This window comes from Oryx dammah, unplaced genomic scaffold (genome assembly GCF_014754425.2).
Source record: "Oryx dammah isolate SB20612 unplaced genomic scaffold, SCBI_Odam_1.1 HiC_scaffold_18, whole genome shotgun sequence".
NCBI classification, from domain to species: domain Eukaryota; kingdom Metazoa; phylum Chordata; class Mammalia; order Artiodactyla; family Bovidae; genus Oryx; species Oryx dammah.
This window is the reverse complement of record NW_024070202.1, coordinates 32,082,723-32,099,871: the sequence shown is the minus strand read 5'-3', so window position 1 is coordinate 32,099,871 and position 17,149 is coordinate 32,082,723.

The window sequence follows — 17,149 nt, the reverse complement described above, 5'->3', positions numbered from 1 at the left end:
TATAGCACCATTACCTCGTGGTGCAGAGTAGTGAGCGACCATCATCCCTTGTCACAGCCATAAGTTCCTTTCTGGTCTTGCTGCTTCCATGGTTACCTGCATATAGTCCATTCTCCTTGAAATCAACCTGAGCCATTTTTATAACGTGAAATCCGATCATGTCACTCTTCTGGTAACTTTCCAACTACCTGGTGACACTGAGTAAATTCTGAAGGCCCACAGTGGCCACAAAGTAGACATGCCTGGCCACATGTCCCTGTCTGACCTCATCTCCTACTCTGCCCAATACGGCATCACTGTAGTCACACCGGCTTTCCGCTGGTTGCCATCTGCATCATGTTCTCTCCTTTAAGTCAGACTTACTCCCTTCCTTCATTTAGTTTCTGACCCCGCCTCACACCCCGGACAGCCCTTCCCAATTGCTCTGTCTAAAATAGCTTCCCTTTCTCCCTCTTCCCTTCACCATGCTTTACTTTTCTGCACAGTACTTAGGGCCACCTGACATTGTTAAATGCCTGTTTATCCATCTGTTCATTATTTCTCCTTTCATAATAATGAGAGCTTAGTAAGGGCTTTGTCTTCCTCACCCCTTAGGAAATGGCTTGGCACACACTGATTCAATATTTGTTGAATACATGTGGCATAGCGAAGTTAAGTCATTTGCCTAATGTTCAGAGCTAACAAATGGTAGATTTGTACTTTGAACTCCCAGACTGTCAGAGAAGACTCCTCTACAGATGGCAGAGAAGCTTAGGACAGGAGATGGGAATGAGACAGGTCTTTCTCTTTTCTGCCAGGAAATGCTCAGTGTAACTTTTTTTTTTTTTAATACATGCAGTAACTAAAGAGAATTGTACAAAAGGAAGAGTTAAGGTGCAGACATGTTCAGAGACTTCAAATCAGGAGTATGCAGGTAAACTGCAACCAAAGACCACTTCTCTTCCTGGAGTATGAGTTTTGCCACATGGTTACATACCTTAGCCTGGACACTTAATTTTCATGTGAAAGAAATTCATGCAACCTTGAATATGTGACCTTAAAATAGCTCTGTAGAGGTCATTATGAGCAAATTAATTCAGAGTTAGTTAGTTCATTTCTAATGGTAGGCAACAAACAATAATTTCGTAGGTTTTGCACTTACTACCATTTCTTAAAATCTTGAGAAAATCACTGTGTCATCTATGGGTACTTTTTATTAGGAAGGAAGTTATCCATTCACACTAGAGACTGCAGAAGGAATGGAACTTCATCTTGCAATTCTAAAACAACCTTCACAGTAAGAATTAAGTTTTCACAGAGTGGAGAAAAGCAAAAGAGAGGGAGAAAATCCCTCAGGACAAGGTTTCTCAAATTTGGCTGCTTTCAAGGACGAATTCTTGGGGGAGGAGACTGCAAGTTTTCTTTGATCACATTTAAAATTTTATGTTTTACTTTTGTTCATAGTCTAAAAAAATACACACTTGTTTGGGACTAACTGGATCACCATCCTCTGTAACAGAGTGCTACCACAGGAACCATACCACTAAACCAGAACTGCAGTCCGTCTGCTAATTCTTGCTTTGCTTCTTTGCTTTACAGGCATGTATTCAATACAGAAATTTTCCTCTTCCAGCTCTTAGTATTGTTTCCTTTCGTCCCTTTCTCCTTCTGTACCAGAACTCCCAGGGAGCCTAGCTTGCTGTATGTTGAACCCCTTATAATATTTTTTAATTATATCAAATTTTTAAATGGTTTGTCTTTGTGACTAGGGGAAGCAAGGGAAGTTGACAGAATAGATCCTCAAGTGATATGGACTCAATTTCTTGCTGGAATTTGCAAAGCCAATTTAAGTACGATCTTAGTTGTCAGAAGATTGTTTTTTAAATGTAGAAATTCAAGAAGACAGCCTTTGAGAATGCAAATTTTGAAGAACTTGGAATCTTTTTTTTCATTTCAATTATGGTAGTAACCACAGAGCTCAGCTAGCAGGATATCACAACGTGTTCAACATAAGGAAATCGCAGTAATAAAAACAGCCTCTCTTCCTTGGGTGTTGGGTGCTGTCTTTGCCCTGCACCATTTCCTGTGTGTTATTGATTAGAGGAATAGCAATAAAGAGTTCTACAGGGGTGGAAAATTAAATCATGATGACTAGCTAAGTAGTGATGAATGAATTTGAGGAGAAGAAATGTGATGATTCCTTACAATGTAGAAATGATGCTTCCAGAACTTTTCAGGATTATTTGCCTCTCTTTTGGGGCCGAAATAAGGCTTGTGTGAGGATGACAAAAAAATGATAAGAATGCCTGAAATTCACAGTGATTAAAACAAAAATGAAGGCAAAACAGTTCACAGGGGCGAGGTACAGATGGAAGAGAGGTCTTTAACTTGAGATATCCCTCATGTCTGCGGGCTTCTGGGGCTTGGGCTCCCAGAGGGATGAGCTGGTTTCAGCACTTGTTGGGATTGACTTGCTGGTCCTGAAACCTCTGGGCATGTCTCTGCACACTAGCATTTACAAATAAACAACTCTATTAGAACTACATTTTAATAGAGCCCACTACTGGAAAGGGTTACACATGAATGAAGATGAGAAAGAAAGAATGTTAGACCTTCTAATTCAATTTCACTTATTCATCTTTCACCATACCTAGAAAGCTGTTGGTCACAATGGAAACAAATTATAATTTAAAAGAAATTACTTTATTAAATTCATACCCATATACAATACACATTGTCATTCTATCTCTATCTAAAATGAAATTTAGAATGGAGTTTTTGATAACTCAAATATTTTCACTTAAAAGGGTAATTTCAAGATTCTAGTCAATGCTTTTTCTGAAATCAATTAATATGTGTGGCATGATTGGTGAGAAAAGAAGTATATATATACACGAACAGCATACATGGAATATTTTTGACAATTTCAGGCAAACACAGATATAGTAGTTTTAATGACTGCTTTTTAAAGTCCAAAGTGTTTTTGCCAAAGTGCCCATATAATCCAATTTTAATGTACTGATAATTTAAACTTGTTTTACATAAAAATTGATTTATAACTTGTAATCTGTTCTATCTCTCTGAATTGGAAGCATACAGCAATTTCATTCCCTGATTTCAGCCCTCAAATGTTCAGAATGAAAGAGATATTAAGGAAATTCATAGAATAATGAGTTTCTATTATTAGCAGGGTAATGTGGGGAGATTTGGGGTGCTTCAGGAAAAACTTAACCACCTGAAAATCACCAACCTCCTTTCATCTAATAGAACTTGAAAATATATCATTAAAATCAAATTTTAAAAAACATTGTTACCTTCAGAAGCTGTCTTATACAAAGTCACTTCTTTGGGAGGTATAGGGCAGGCATCTGGTCCTGAGGCTCAGAGATGAGGATGTGAATACTTACACCATCTTTTTCTTTGTGGTCTAGACCATTAACAACAACCCTGGGAAGGGGCGCTGTGAAGAGTAGTGAAACTGAGAAGGTTCTCCTGCTGTGGGGAGCCCCAGAATCAGGACCCTTAGCCTCAGATGCAGCGGGAAGGCACAGAGGGAAGTCACTGCCAAGGAAAAGGGACATGCAAGGAAACCAAGCGAACTGCATTACAGTTGTCCTTAGGACCACTCATCCTGATTTCCGTAGGCTCTAAACTGTTGTGATTAGTGTAGAAAGACTGGGGGAAGGTGGTGGGAGACTGTGGGTGGGGAGATTTGCTTAAGCCCTTCATGGATTTATGTTTAACGTTCTATGAAAGAACACTAGGGTCTTCCAATACCTACTTTATTGTAACCGTGTTTGACGCAGGCAGGCAGGGAGTCTAAGCACTGGAGACTAAAAATTGACTTCTCTAGTCAACTTGGAGAGCCAGGTGGGGTTGGGAGGTTCTGTGCTTGTATCTCTAACTCCATAGACAAGACTGATCCTGGGAGTGAAAGAAATTATTTCTGGAGCCCCTCAACCTTGGAGCTCTAGGACTACTACTAGGGAGCGAGTATGTGGGCGGGGATGTGAACCAGTCTAACAGAATGAGGGGGTGTGGACAGAGGGGCAGAACTTCCCTGAGGGCTTAGCAACAGGGACTGTGGGCAGTCACAGTTCAGACCCCCCAGGTCTTTACCGCTACTGCACTTCTGAGGGTAAAGGAAAGGAGGTAGGTGACAGTTTGCTGGGGTCTTCCCCCTCTTTCTCATCGCACACTGCAGTCTTCACATTCAACCTCCCACACACTCCAAATTTTATCACTCTCATCCACATCATAATAGGTCCCTGTTTTCTGTTTTCTGGTGGAAGAATATTTCTTTCTGGTGTCAGTAATGATAATTTTAAGATACATTCCAGATAAGATAATAAAATAATAAGAGCCATGAAATGGTTACTGTCAACCACCCCTCTCTCCTTTACTGATAAAATATTCCTGGTGGCAATGTTGCCATGCTGACAAATAGTTCTTCAAGGCTTCCTCTGAAATCTCCAGTAGCGAAGTACGTGGGGAATGGACTGGAACAAGAGAACAACTCCAGAATGCAGATACCTTTTGAGTGGAGAACAGACAATGGTTAAGATTTTGGAAGTACAAAAGCTAGTTGTCTTTGTTCTTTAGTATCCTCACCGCCGGACATAGTGCGTGTTCATTCAATTGAATGAGCCTTCTTAGGGCACTGAAATCTCTCCCTTTTAGCTTTGCCCAAATCTTCCATCTAACATCTTAACTCCTTACCCAGTGGACAGCCCAGATGCAATTATTTTCAACTAAATTCTACTAGAAACATTTCCATATCTGTGACTATTCAAAAGTATCTTGACTCTTGTGATTTCAAATTAAGCCCACATACTATTGAATACTTTGAGAACATTAAAAAGAACGAGATAAGCCAGACTTTAGTTTATGAATGGGCTGAACTTTGTGGAAAGCATATACCTCTTTGCAGGAAGAACCTCTTCAGGAATCATCAGCTTTTGCCCACTCACACAATTTTCCTCATTCCAGTAGCTGGGAGAGAAGTGGTTTTGCTGTCACAATATCCAAAACACTGATTATTGTAGCTCTCCCTTTTAGCTTTAGATACTATGTGATCCAATTCTCCTATTTAATAGATAAGGAGACTGACTTCTCCTGGTCTACTTCTAGTCAGAAGTGGTAGAACCAAAGAACACATCTCCAAACTCTCAAACTAGTGACATTTCCTCCCACAGGATAGCTGTTTCTGCAAAAGACAGAAGGGGTAAGGGGTTCTCCTCAGACGTATGCAAGCTATCCACTCAGTTATAGGGAGTAGACATCACTGAAGAGAATTAATAAGGTAGAACTATTTATTTATATAGATACACACACAAACACGACAACATTCCAGGCACATGAATTCAAACAGCGCTTGCCAAACAGTACAGAGAGAATGGAGCCATTTATGTAAACCAAAATGAATAATGTACATTTTCCATGGGCCAAGTCTCAAGTTGCATGGCACCCTGATAACAGTGTTTACCTCTGGGGAGGACTCTAGATCTGGGGGTAGTAGTCAAAGGAGAGTTCGTCCTTACGGGTATTGTTTGTATTTTTATGAGGAGAATCTACTTATGGGTTAATTATTTAAGAATTAGTTTAAAAGAGTAAAGCTACAATTTTTTTTTTGAATTGTCCTCTGTGAGTTCACCACTGAACGTTTAAGGCTTCAGTTGCCAATGGGTCACTAAATCAGTTGCATCATTCTATCAGCAATGAGCAGTGAGGGGAAAATATCCTCCTTTGGAGAGGAAAGACCCATCTCACAATGATTTCCCAATTACCCTTTCCCCTTACTTAACAACAACAAGAAACATCTTTTAAAAGAGAAAAGCTGCTTCCCTGGGGATGAGTGAATAATCCTTTTTCTCTTCCAATATTGACTTTGGAGATGTCAGTTTTGTTAAAGGTGTGGAAAGCATGAAGTGGTAAATTTTGAAATGATTCTTATAGTTTATGTAGAAAAAGGTGATTTTTAGGAAACTGGTCTTCTTATGCTAAATAAGGAACAGTTTTCTCTCCACCCTCCATTTCTCCCCAGACTTTAGGGATGGTTTTGTTACTTCTCTGTTGATGACCAAAGCATCTCAACTCTTCATGAAAAGTCTGAGGCAGATCACAGGGACCTTTGCTGGAAATATACAAACATATACTTATGTGTTTGTATACATCAATAATACAGTATGTGTGGGTATGCTATTTGACGAAGTGCTGTAAAATTCTTCTCCCATTCCCAAGTGCCATCAAGCTTCTGCCAAGACAGCTAAATTGGCTTTTCTGATTCCTGCCAAATCCTGTTTAGGGAAACCACCTGTGGTCTCAAAGTTGTGTTACTATTTCCATATACTTGTGAATATTTTCCACTCAAAATAGAACAACTCCCCCTGCCCCTTTCTCATCCATGTGGTGTCACACACGTGTGCATCAAAGGTAAAGTGGTGACATGTCCTTTGTATTCTTTGTGCTACAAGCTCGGGGCCTGGTCCGATTGCCATTCTTACACTTGTAAATACAGCAAATAGGCTCATTTCTCGAGTGCCTGCTCTGTGCCTGACCCTGTGCCTGGGACCTGAGAGAGGGTGGTGAATACAGTGGATGTGAGCCCTGCCCCCATGGAGCTTATGTTACTTCTGCTATGATATGTTTTAAAGCGGGATCACTCAGCTCTGTGGAGCTCCCCAGTTACCAGGGCAACAGCACTTTCAGATGCGTTAAGAAGTTCTAACGAATGTGCAGTATCATGCTCCGTTCTGCAAACAAAGCCATTTATTTTAGGCTGAAGCATTTGCAGCAAAATTTAAATAATTTATCTGGATTGTGTCATTGAACACTTTATGATATCTTTTTGGTTTTCTTCAGTAGCACATTTATTCAATAAAAGCTTTGTCATCTTAGATTTTTTTCAACTAACTCTTCAAGCTAGATGTATGAACTAAACAGGAAGATGGTCCCAAGAATCTATGCCTGTCTGAGAGAAGTGTTATATAGGTCATTACCAAAGTGAATCAGGACTTCAAGTATTTTTTCACTCAATGCTCAAAGGTCTTGGGACAGAAATAAAAAAAAAAGAAGAGGCTTTGCTGGGCCACAGCTGCTACTAAACTTTACCTATTCTGAACCAAAGAGCTGGAAACACCCCTGATCCACCCATCTCTACCCAAGAAAAAGTACTGAGTCCTGAAATTCCCATTAAAAAAATGGAATCTTTTCGGTTAGCTCGGCATTGCTCTTGGAAAGAGAGCCTGTCAATCTAGGAGGGCCAGCCCTAAACTTGGGCTTGGCATTAACCTTTTGTAAGATTCATATGTGCAGGCCCCAGCCAGGGAATGAGGCACCACAGGTGAGCATCACTGTTTGAAAACTTGGAGGGAGAGAGAGAGATGCTGGGCAGCCTCACCTGGAAAGACTCGGAGGGCCACAGCCCTGAGAGAGCACTCTGAACATGGAGGCACGGCATCTGGAGACAGGTTGCTGTCAGCTCTATAGAAAGCCAGCTCTTGTTAGCCTCTGATTTTTTTCTTAATTTATTTATTTTTAATTGAAGGATAATTGCTTACAATATCGTGTTGGTTTCTGCCACACATCAATATGAATTAGCCATAGGTATACCTATGTCCCCTCCCTCTTGAACTTTCCTCCCACCTCCCACCCCCCACCCTATTCAGTGATTTCTGATATGTTTTAAAGCACAAAATCAAACTTTCTTGTTTCAGAATCTTAATTTGGGGGATTTCTTTGGTGGTCCAGTGGCTAGGATCCCTTGGTTCCACTGCAGAGAGCAGGAGTTTCATCCCTATTGAGGGAACTAAGATCCCACATGCCATTCAGCAAGACAAAACAAACAAAAAGAATCTGAACAAATGTTCCTGGGTGTGTCCTAAGTTTTTCTAAGACAAGGTGTTGGACATCTCCTGTCCTTGCCCCTGAGGCAGGAGAGGTGAGGTGTAGCACCCTATAGGTTCAGAAGGGCCTTGTCAGAGCATATAGTGCTGGGAGGTCTAGGGTAGTAGAACCTGCTGGCCTCTCTTTCTGTAGCCCACAAGACACATTTGTACATCTAGCACTTTCCACACAAAGCGGCCCATGGTAGCACTGTCCCCGTGCTGTTCACGGCACTGCTCTATGATTCATCTTTCTGCACAGCCTCTGGGAGTCCAGCGGAGGAATCACAGCTTCCTGCTGTCCATGTTCGGTAAGCAGAATGTCAGGGTTTTAGAAATGCCTTGCTTTCACTCCACCTAGAGGTAAAACAGTCGTTAGCAGAAGCACATATTTGCTTCTTGGGGATATGTTTGTGAAAACATAAAGCCTTTATTTATGAATTGTATGCATTATTTCAAGCTTAAGAAACGTAGCCTTCTGAAAAAGTTGAAAAAAATAACATGTTAAAAATGGAGAAATTATACTATTGTTCCTGGGTTGAATGGTGACACAGATGATTTAGTCAAAACATATCTCTATTTTTTGTGTGTAATAAGTTTTTGAGTCTCTGATTATAGCTGGCTGAAGGTTTACCCCCAAATAATGGGGTTTGGGGCATTAATAATAAATCGATACCTTTCAATAGCAGTTGCTATGAAAGCAGTTTCTTCATGTGCAATAAAGCACTTCTAATAGATTACATGATTAACTTTCTGCAGCTGAAATGAATGAAATATTAATGGTTTTAGAGGAATCTGATTGGAATTAAGTTAAAACACATTGACTTCTTCCACTTTATGTTCATACTATGGTAGTTTAAATACATTTTTCATTATATGAAATCTTTTTCTCTCAGCATATACTAATGGTGAGAAAATTAAATGACACTGAAAATTCTGGAAATCAAGAGAAACAGATTAGAACTGCAAGCACCAGGCACATGAAGAGAGAGAAGAGTCGTTTAGGTAGGTCTCCAAGTAGACATTATTCTAGAAGCTCTACTTGAGATGGGGACACATTGCCCCTGTGGAGGCAATAATTGCCACATTGACATCAGCAATGTGAAATTGTCTAGTTCCTCTGAGCATAATGCTTTTAATTAAGTAAAATAGGAGGCTAAAAAAATAAGCAAAGATAATTAAGCAGCATTCGTCCCTTATGCAAGAATGTGCTACAAAAATCTCATTTGGTTTCATTAATTTACATGTCACAAAGCAATTAGCTTTGTTTACCCATCTCTCAGAGTGTAGGTGCATCTAAATTTTATCCTAATTATGTTTATAAAGAGTGCAGCTACAAAGGGTGTTGACTATTTAAAATGCACAATTAGCATTGTAATTACTACAACTGTGGGTAAAACATGTCATCTCCTCGTTCATTTTGTCCCACTACTACATGTAAATTGTGGAGTGGGATGTGGAGTGTCATTTGGGGAAAGGAGAGTAAAGTTAGGTAGATCCCCAAACCCAAGCAGCCTGCCTCATCGACAGCTTTACAACACACTCAGTGTCCAGAGTCCTTTACCTCCATATCTGATTGAGAAGAGTGTTAGGACATCAGAAGCCCAAGCCCAGATAAGTTTCCAAATGAAAGATGTGTGCCCAAGGTTATTTGGTACAGTCTTAACTCCAAAGCCTTATTCAAGTCTTGCCAGGATCTCCTGGGCTCAGAAACCATCATGAGCTGGACAATGAATCTCTGTTGTTGCAGGAGGAGGGGCTGGTGAATCTTCCTTATCGATTCAAAGAAGAAGAAAAAACAAAACCCCAAGTCCCATTTGTACCATTCAAATGGGATTTTTCACCAACCATGGAAAGATATTTGGGGTATAATAGAGGAAACTGAATATGGACTAATTCTCAGATACTATCAGAGATTAGTAATATTTTTAGGAGAATGAATGGCATTGTAGTCATGAAGGAAAATTTGGTTACTTTTAGAAGTAAATGCTGAAGGGGTAAGTTATGATATTGACAACTTTATCTCAATATATACTGAAAAGACATATGCGGAGAGATAAAGCAAATATGGTAAATATAAGCAGTAGTTAAATTTAATAATTTTACTTATTTATTTTTGGCTGTGCTGGGTCTTTGTTGCTGAGCAGGCTTTTCTCTAGTTGTTGAAGTGAGCAGGGGTGCTATTCTCTATGGAGGTGCACAGGCTTCCCACTGCGGCAGCTTCTCCTGTTGTGGGACATGGGCTCTCAGTGAGCGGGCTTCAGCAGTTGCAACTTTCAGGCTCAGAAGTTGAGGCTCATGGACTTAGTTGGTCTGCAGCATGTGGGATCTTCTGGGACCAGAGATCAAATTCATGTTTCCTGCACTGGCAGGCAGATTCTTTACCACTAAGCCACCATGGAAACCCCATCAATAAATTTATATATTAGGTATATCAGTTCAGTTCAGTTTCGTCGCTAAGTCGTGTTCAACTCTTCTTGACCCCAGGGACGGCAGCACGCCAAACTTCCCTGTCCATCACTAACTCCTGCAGCTTGCTCAAACTCATGTCCATCGAGTCGGTGATGCCATCCAGCCATCTCATCCTCTGTTGTCCCCTTCTCCTCCTGCCTTCAATCTTTCCCAGCATCAGGGTCTTTTCCAATGAGTCAGTTCTTTGCATCAAATGGCCAAAGCATTGGAGTTTCACCTTCAGCATCAGCCCTTCCAATGAATATTCAGAACTGATTTCCTTTAGGATTGACTGGTTTGATCTCCTTGCAGTCCAAGAGACTCTCAATAGTCTTCTCCAACACCACAGTTCAAAAGCATCAATTCTTCAGCACTCAGCTTTTTTATGGTCCAACTCTCACATCCATGCATGACTACTGGAAAAACCATAGCTTTGACTTGACAGACCTTTGTCATATAGGCAGTCATGGAACCAGTCATTAAGTGTCTGTGTATCAGTTGGAAGTGTTTCTGGCTGCTAGCAAAAGAAAGCTCAACCAACAATGGCTGAATCTCAAAGAACCTTCATTACTTACTAAACAAGAAGCATACAAGTTATCCATTTGGGGTTGGTCCAGCAAGATAGTCATGCCCTCAAGGTCCTGGCCGGAGAAGGCAATGGCACTTCACTCCAGCACTCTTGCCTGGAAAATCCCATGGACAGAGGAGCCTGGTAGGCTGCAGTCCATGGGGTCGTGAAGAGTCGGACATGACTGAGCAACTTCACTTTCACACATTAGAGAAGGAAATGTCAACCCATCCAGTGTTCTTGCCTGGAGAATCCCAGGGACAGGGGAGCCTGGTGGGCTGCCGTCTATGGGGTCGAACAGAGTCGGACACGACTGAAGCGACTTAGCAGCAGCAGCAGCAAGGTCCTGGCTGTTCTGCTCCTCTGCCTTGTCACCCTCAGCCCATCAGCTTCTGACAGCATCAATTCATCATTGCAAGGCTGCTGCTGCAGCTCTAGGCAATGTGGCCACATTCAAAACCAAGGGGGGTGGGCAAGGAATAACAAAAGCCAGCTCTCCTTCTTTGCTTGCTTCTTTTATCAGGAAGCAAAATCTTGGAGTTGGTAGGAAAAGGATAAATTTGGAATTTGAGATTAACAAAAACTGACCACTATATGGTACTCACACAGTAAAGAATCTGCGTGCAATGCAAAAGACCCAGGTTCAGTCCCTGGGTTGGAAAGATAGCCTGGAGAAAGGAATGGCAACCCATCCAGTGTTCTTGCCTGGGAAATCCCATGGACAGAGGAGCCTGGTGGGCTGCAGTCCATCGTTGTTGTTCAGTCGCTAAGTCGTGTCTGACTCTTTGTGACCCCATGGACTGCAGCAGGACAGGCTTCTTTGTCTCACTATCTCCCTGAGTTTGCTCAAACTCAGTGACGCCATCCAACCATCTCATCCTTTGTCACCCCCTTCTCCTGCCTTCAGTCTTTCTCAGCATCAGGGTCTTTTCCAATGAGTCAGTTCTTCGCATCAGGTGACCAGAGTATTGGAGTGTCAGCTTTAGCAACAGTCCTTCCAATGAATATATGGGACTGATTTCCTTTAGGATGGACTGGTTTGATTTTCTTGCGGTCCAAGGGACTCTCAAGAGTCTTTTCAAGTACCACATTTTGAAAGTGTCAGTTATTCAGCACTCAGCCTTCTTTATGGTCCAACTCATCCATACATGACTACCGGAAAAACCATAGCTCTGACTAGACAGACCTTTGTTGCCAAAGTGATGTCTCTGCTTTTTAATACACTGTCTAGGTTTGTCATAGCTATCCTTTCAAGGAGCAAGTGTCTTTTAATTTCATGGCTGCAGTCACTGTCTGCTTTGATTTTGGAGCCCAAGGAAATGAAATCTGACACTAATTCCACTTTTCCTCATCTATTTGCCATGAAGTAATAAGACTGAATGCCACGATCTTAGTTTTTTGAATGTTGAGTTTTAAGCCAGCTTTTTCACTCTCCTCTTTCACTTTCATCAAGAAGCTCTTTAGTTCCTCTTCATTTTCTGCAGTTAAAGTGGTATCATCTGCATATCTGAGGTTGTTGATATTTCCTCTGGCAATCTTGATTCCAGCTTGTGCTTCATCCAGCCCAGCATTTCCCATGATATTCTCAGCATATAAGTTAAATAACAGGGTGACAATATACAGGCTTGATGCACTCCTTTCTCAATTTTGAACCAGTCTGTTGTTCCATGTCCAGTTCTAACTGTCACTTCTTGTCCTGCTTACAGGTTTCTCAGGAGGCAGGTAATATGGTCTGGTATTCCCATTTCATTAAGAATATTCCACAGTTTGTTGTGATCCACACAGTCAAGGGCTTTAGTCAAAGGCTACAGTCCATGGGGTTGCAGAGTCAGACAGAACTGAGAGTCTAACACTTTCACTTTTCATATGTAAAACAGATAGACAACAAGGACCTAGTGTATAGCACAGGGCACTATATTGAATATCTTATCATAAGCTATAATGGAAAAGAATATAAAAAAATAGATATGTATACTCATGTTTATATATGGAGAGAGCCAACTCACTTTGTTGTATACCTGAAACACTGGAAATCAACTGGACTTCAATTCAAAAATAAAAATTAAAAAAACAGAATGAGATGTCACCTCACATCTATTCGTATGTGTATAATTTTAAAAATAATAATGGATGTTGGCAAAAAAAGAAAAAGAAAAATCTTTGCCAGAAGACTGCAGATTTCTATTTCCACCTGAGCGGCTAGAACAGACAGAGGCCAATCCTAGCTGCAGGGAGTCTGGGACGTGCCATCACAATAAGTAACTACATCAGTTATGAGTCATCCCCTGGGGCTAGGGATGCGCTGTCTCCCAGAACAAGATTGATGTTCTGTTAATGAGAAAAAGGGGAAACGCCAGCTACTTTCCATTTGCTAAACAGATGCCCCTTTTCTCTAGAGAGGATATGATTCTGTTTTTACTAGGTGACAAAAATGACTTTAAGTGAAAGTAGAGCTAAAACTCATTCTTCACTGTATCACGTTGCTGTTTAACAAGAAGGTAAATGGTGCTCAAAAGAGACTTCAGGTTTCTTGTCAGCAGAGTGAAACAGAAACTCCAACCATCCTTAAACCAGGTTTCGTCTCCCTTTCAAGTTCGGTAGTACATTTCAATATACAGTTTACTGTTAGAGATTGTTTTCACTGTGATGGACATTATGCAGGAGAATAAAATATATGCTACCGTTCAATGTATTTTTAGCCACAGTGGATCAAGTGTCCTCTGTTTGCAAGGCTCTGTAATAGGTGATTACATGTTCTCTTATTTGTGTAAGAAGGATCTGCCTGCCTATTACAAAAAGCCCCAGCTCAGTCTGAGTTAACAGACTTAATAAAGAAAGAAAATGCCTTCAGAGCTCAACAATTGTTCTCATGTCTGCTTTCTCCCAACCAATATAAGATAATCTGGATATCTGGGCTGTTTAAATGGAAGTCCATTTGTTGATCATGGCAAGTGATAGTCATCACTAGAGTTCCTCCTGTCCACTTCCCTAGCCCTTGGCCCCAAAGTAGGCTTTCTTTTAGAAAGAAAGCTGCATCCTCATTGCTGATGGATTGAAATGAATTCCCAGACTAACAATAGCCACCTAACCATCACTGGGATTCACAGTCATGTGCCCTTGGAGGCAGGCCTAGAATTGAATGGCCTGGGCTGGAAATCTGTAAGTGTCTAGAAGTGCCTCACCACCATAATCGCACATTTGTCTGGTGACTGAGCATTTGGTGTTGATGGCTGGTATTGTGTTGAAGTGTATCAATGCTGGCTGTCCCCTGTTTCTTGGTAACCTCTGGGATGTGGCTGACTGTCACACTGACTGCTACACAGAGGCTCCACAGCAGGGCTGGCCTGGGGCAGGCCCAAGAGCCCCTTTTCTCTATGTCAACCTGCAACATCCCCAGGCCCCCTGATTCAAGCATCTTACTGGGGTGCCCTGTAGTCTACGGCTTGCCTGTCTCCTCGCGTGACCCCAGGGAGATGTCCCATTGCTGATAGAAGCCTCGTGACTATTTTACCTCCAAACTTACGTTTAACCCTTAGGATAAATGTTTTGAGTGATCCTCCCCATTTTTCCTGTTGTTGTTGTTGTTTGTGTTTTGGCCACACTGCATGGCTTAGGGGATCTTGGTTCCCTGCGCTTGCTCAGTCGCTCAGTCATATCCGACTCTTTGTGACCACATGGATTGTAGCCTGCCAGGCTTCTCTGTCCATGGGACTTTTCAGACAAGAATACTAGAGTGGGTTGCCATTTCTTTCTCCAGGGGATCTTCCTGACCCAAGGATCAAACCCATGTCTACTGCATTGGTGGGTGGATTCTTAAACACTGAACCATTTGGGAAGCCTCTTAGTTCCCTGAACAAGGATCAAACCTGTGCATGGAAATGGAAGCCTGGAGTCTTAATGACTGGATCACCAAGGGAATCCCTCTCCAGTGTTCTATATGAAACATCTCTTTGTGATTTTAACTTTACTATAGTAAGGACACATCACTTAAAAAAAAAAAAAAAAGGATCAATGTCCTGGGAAATGGGAGAGAGAGAGATGTAGTGAGGAGGCAGCTTTGCTGGTGCCCATAGAAACAGGAGGTAAAGTTGGAGCCACAGGTGTGGGCAGGTGGGAAGTTGTGGTGACGGGAACAAAAGGAAGTCCTCTTCCACTGATTTTATAACTTTAGCGACTTAGTAAACAAAGCTATTAGCTCAGAGGGTAGGAAAGGTTGCAAGAGAGAAGAGAAATCAGGAGAGCTGGAAAGTAAATGAACAAGGAAAACAGAGTATGGGGGTCGGGCACCCGAAGGCCCCAAGGACAATTAGTGATATGCATTTGAAGTGAGATCAGCCAGTGGCAGGTAATACACCCCTGGCCAGACCCTACCCCTGGCTGGGCCAGGGAAGACCCAGGGAATTCCTCACGTGAGAGGTCAGCTTCCAACAAGTTCACACTAGTAGCCGGGAGCCAGTGGGGCCGGCCTGGAGCAGACTGTGCGACTGGCCAAAGACCTTGCTCTTCAGTGCTATAACTGTCACTGGAAGATTTGTCCAGGGCTGGGCTGTGGTGTGGGCAGCAGAGTGAATGCACCTGGGGGAAGGGCACAGGGCTGGTGATCTCTGAAGGTGGGAAGGACTCAAGGCCGTACTCTTCCAGCATGGAGGTGGGCGGCTGGGTGGTGCTCCTGTGTCAGGAGAAGGTATGTCCAAATTTAATGTCCTTCCTCAGTGCTTTGTGCTGCCCTTTGGGTCCCAGAGAACCTCCTAAGTGACCTGCCATAGTTTCTCCATGCCTGGCTTGTGGGGTTGACTGCATGACACCCAATCCCATCCAAGAAACTCATCACACCAGGTTATAAAGCCTTGAATATTGTTTGTTATCCCTGGAAAACAGAAGAGCAAGAACCCTGTGGATCTCTTTTCTCTTTTTTAACCACTTTATCCCCAGTGCCTGGTAAAATTCCTGAAAGATAGTAGATGCTCATTAAATTTTGAAAGCATGAGTATATAAAAGAGGGCTGGCAGGAAAGAGGGATGGGAGGGAGGGAGGGAAGGGAGAAAGGAGAGAGAGAAGGATAGAGGGAGGGAGGAAGGAAGGAATCCCTGCTACTCTATTAGGGCTCTTCTGAATGAGGTTTGCAAAGATGAATCTGAATTGGCAGGACCCTCTATAGCAGACATGGTAATGCAGGTAAGTAGTGGAGCTGGTGGGAACTGATGAAAAGGGCTTTCACTGGGGCTCTTTAAAATGTGGAGGACACACGGGAGGCTGCATGGGGGAGGCCAGGAAGACTGGGGCATCAGTGGCCGACATATATGGGATCAGGTGCTATTTTGATGAGGATGTCAGGAAGATGAGAATAAGGGATGATGGTCAAGGTGGGCAGGAGGGAAGCAAGAGAGGGTTCTTGGATGAAGAGCTGAGACAGACCCACATCTTAGTGGGTGTAGTGGGTGTGATGGATATGATATGAGGCCCCTGTAGCTGGGAATCCACAGAAGAGCCCAGTGGCTTCAATTATCCACCTCTCTTTCCTGTTCTTTCTGGAAAAAAAGAATCTCCACTGGACTTGCTTCATCCTTCCCACTACCTACTCTCTCTTCAGTACGTTACACCCCAACCTCTGGATTTTCTTGTTTGCAGTTTGTGATCTCTTTTCTCAAGACCTTCAAACCCATGATTTTCCTGACCATGGTGGACCAAGCTAGATCCACCCTCAAACCATAGCATGTATATTCTGAAGTTGTCAAGTACACTGTTTTTAACGTAACCTTCATGTAGAATACATACACACACTCATAAACACATACACACATAAATATGGTACATATATATAATATATGACATAGAAATATATGGGCTTCTCTGGTGGCTCAGCAGTAAAGAATTCACTTGCAATGCAGGAGACATAGGTTCAATCCCTGGGTCAGGAAAATCCTCTAGAGAAGGAAACGGTAACCCACACCAGTATTCTTGCCTGGGAAATCCCATGGACAGAGGACCCTGGTGGGCTACAGTCCATGGGGTCACAAAGAGTTGAACACAACTTAGCAACTAAACAACAAACAATAATAAGTACATATTCCTGGTATGTATTTATTTTTTGCTTGTTCTATCAGTTACCAAGAGGGAGGAGGTAAGTTAAAATCTCCCACAACAATTGTCTGTTTCTTCTTTTAATTCTGCACACATTTTTCAAGTCATGTATTTTGATCCCTTGTTATTGGGTACATACAAAATTAGAATTTTTATATCTTCCTGATGAATTGAGCCGTTATCATTA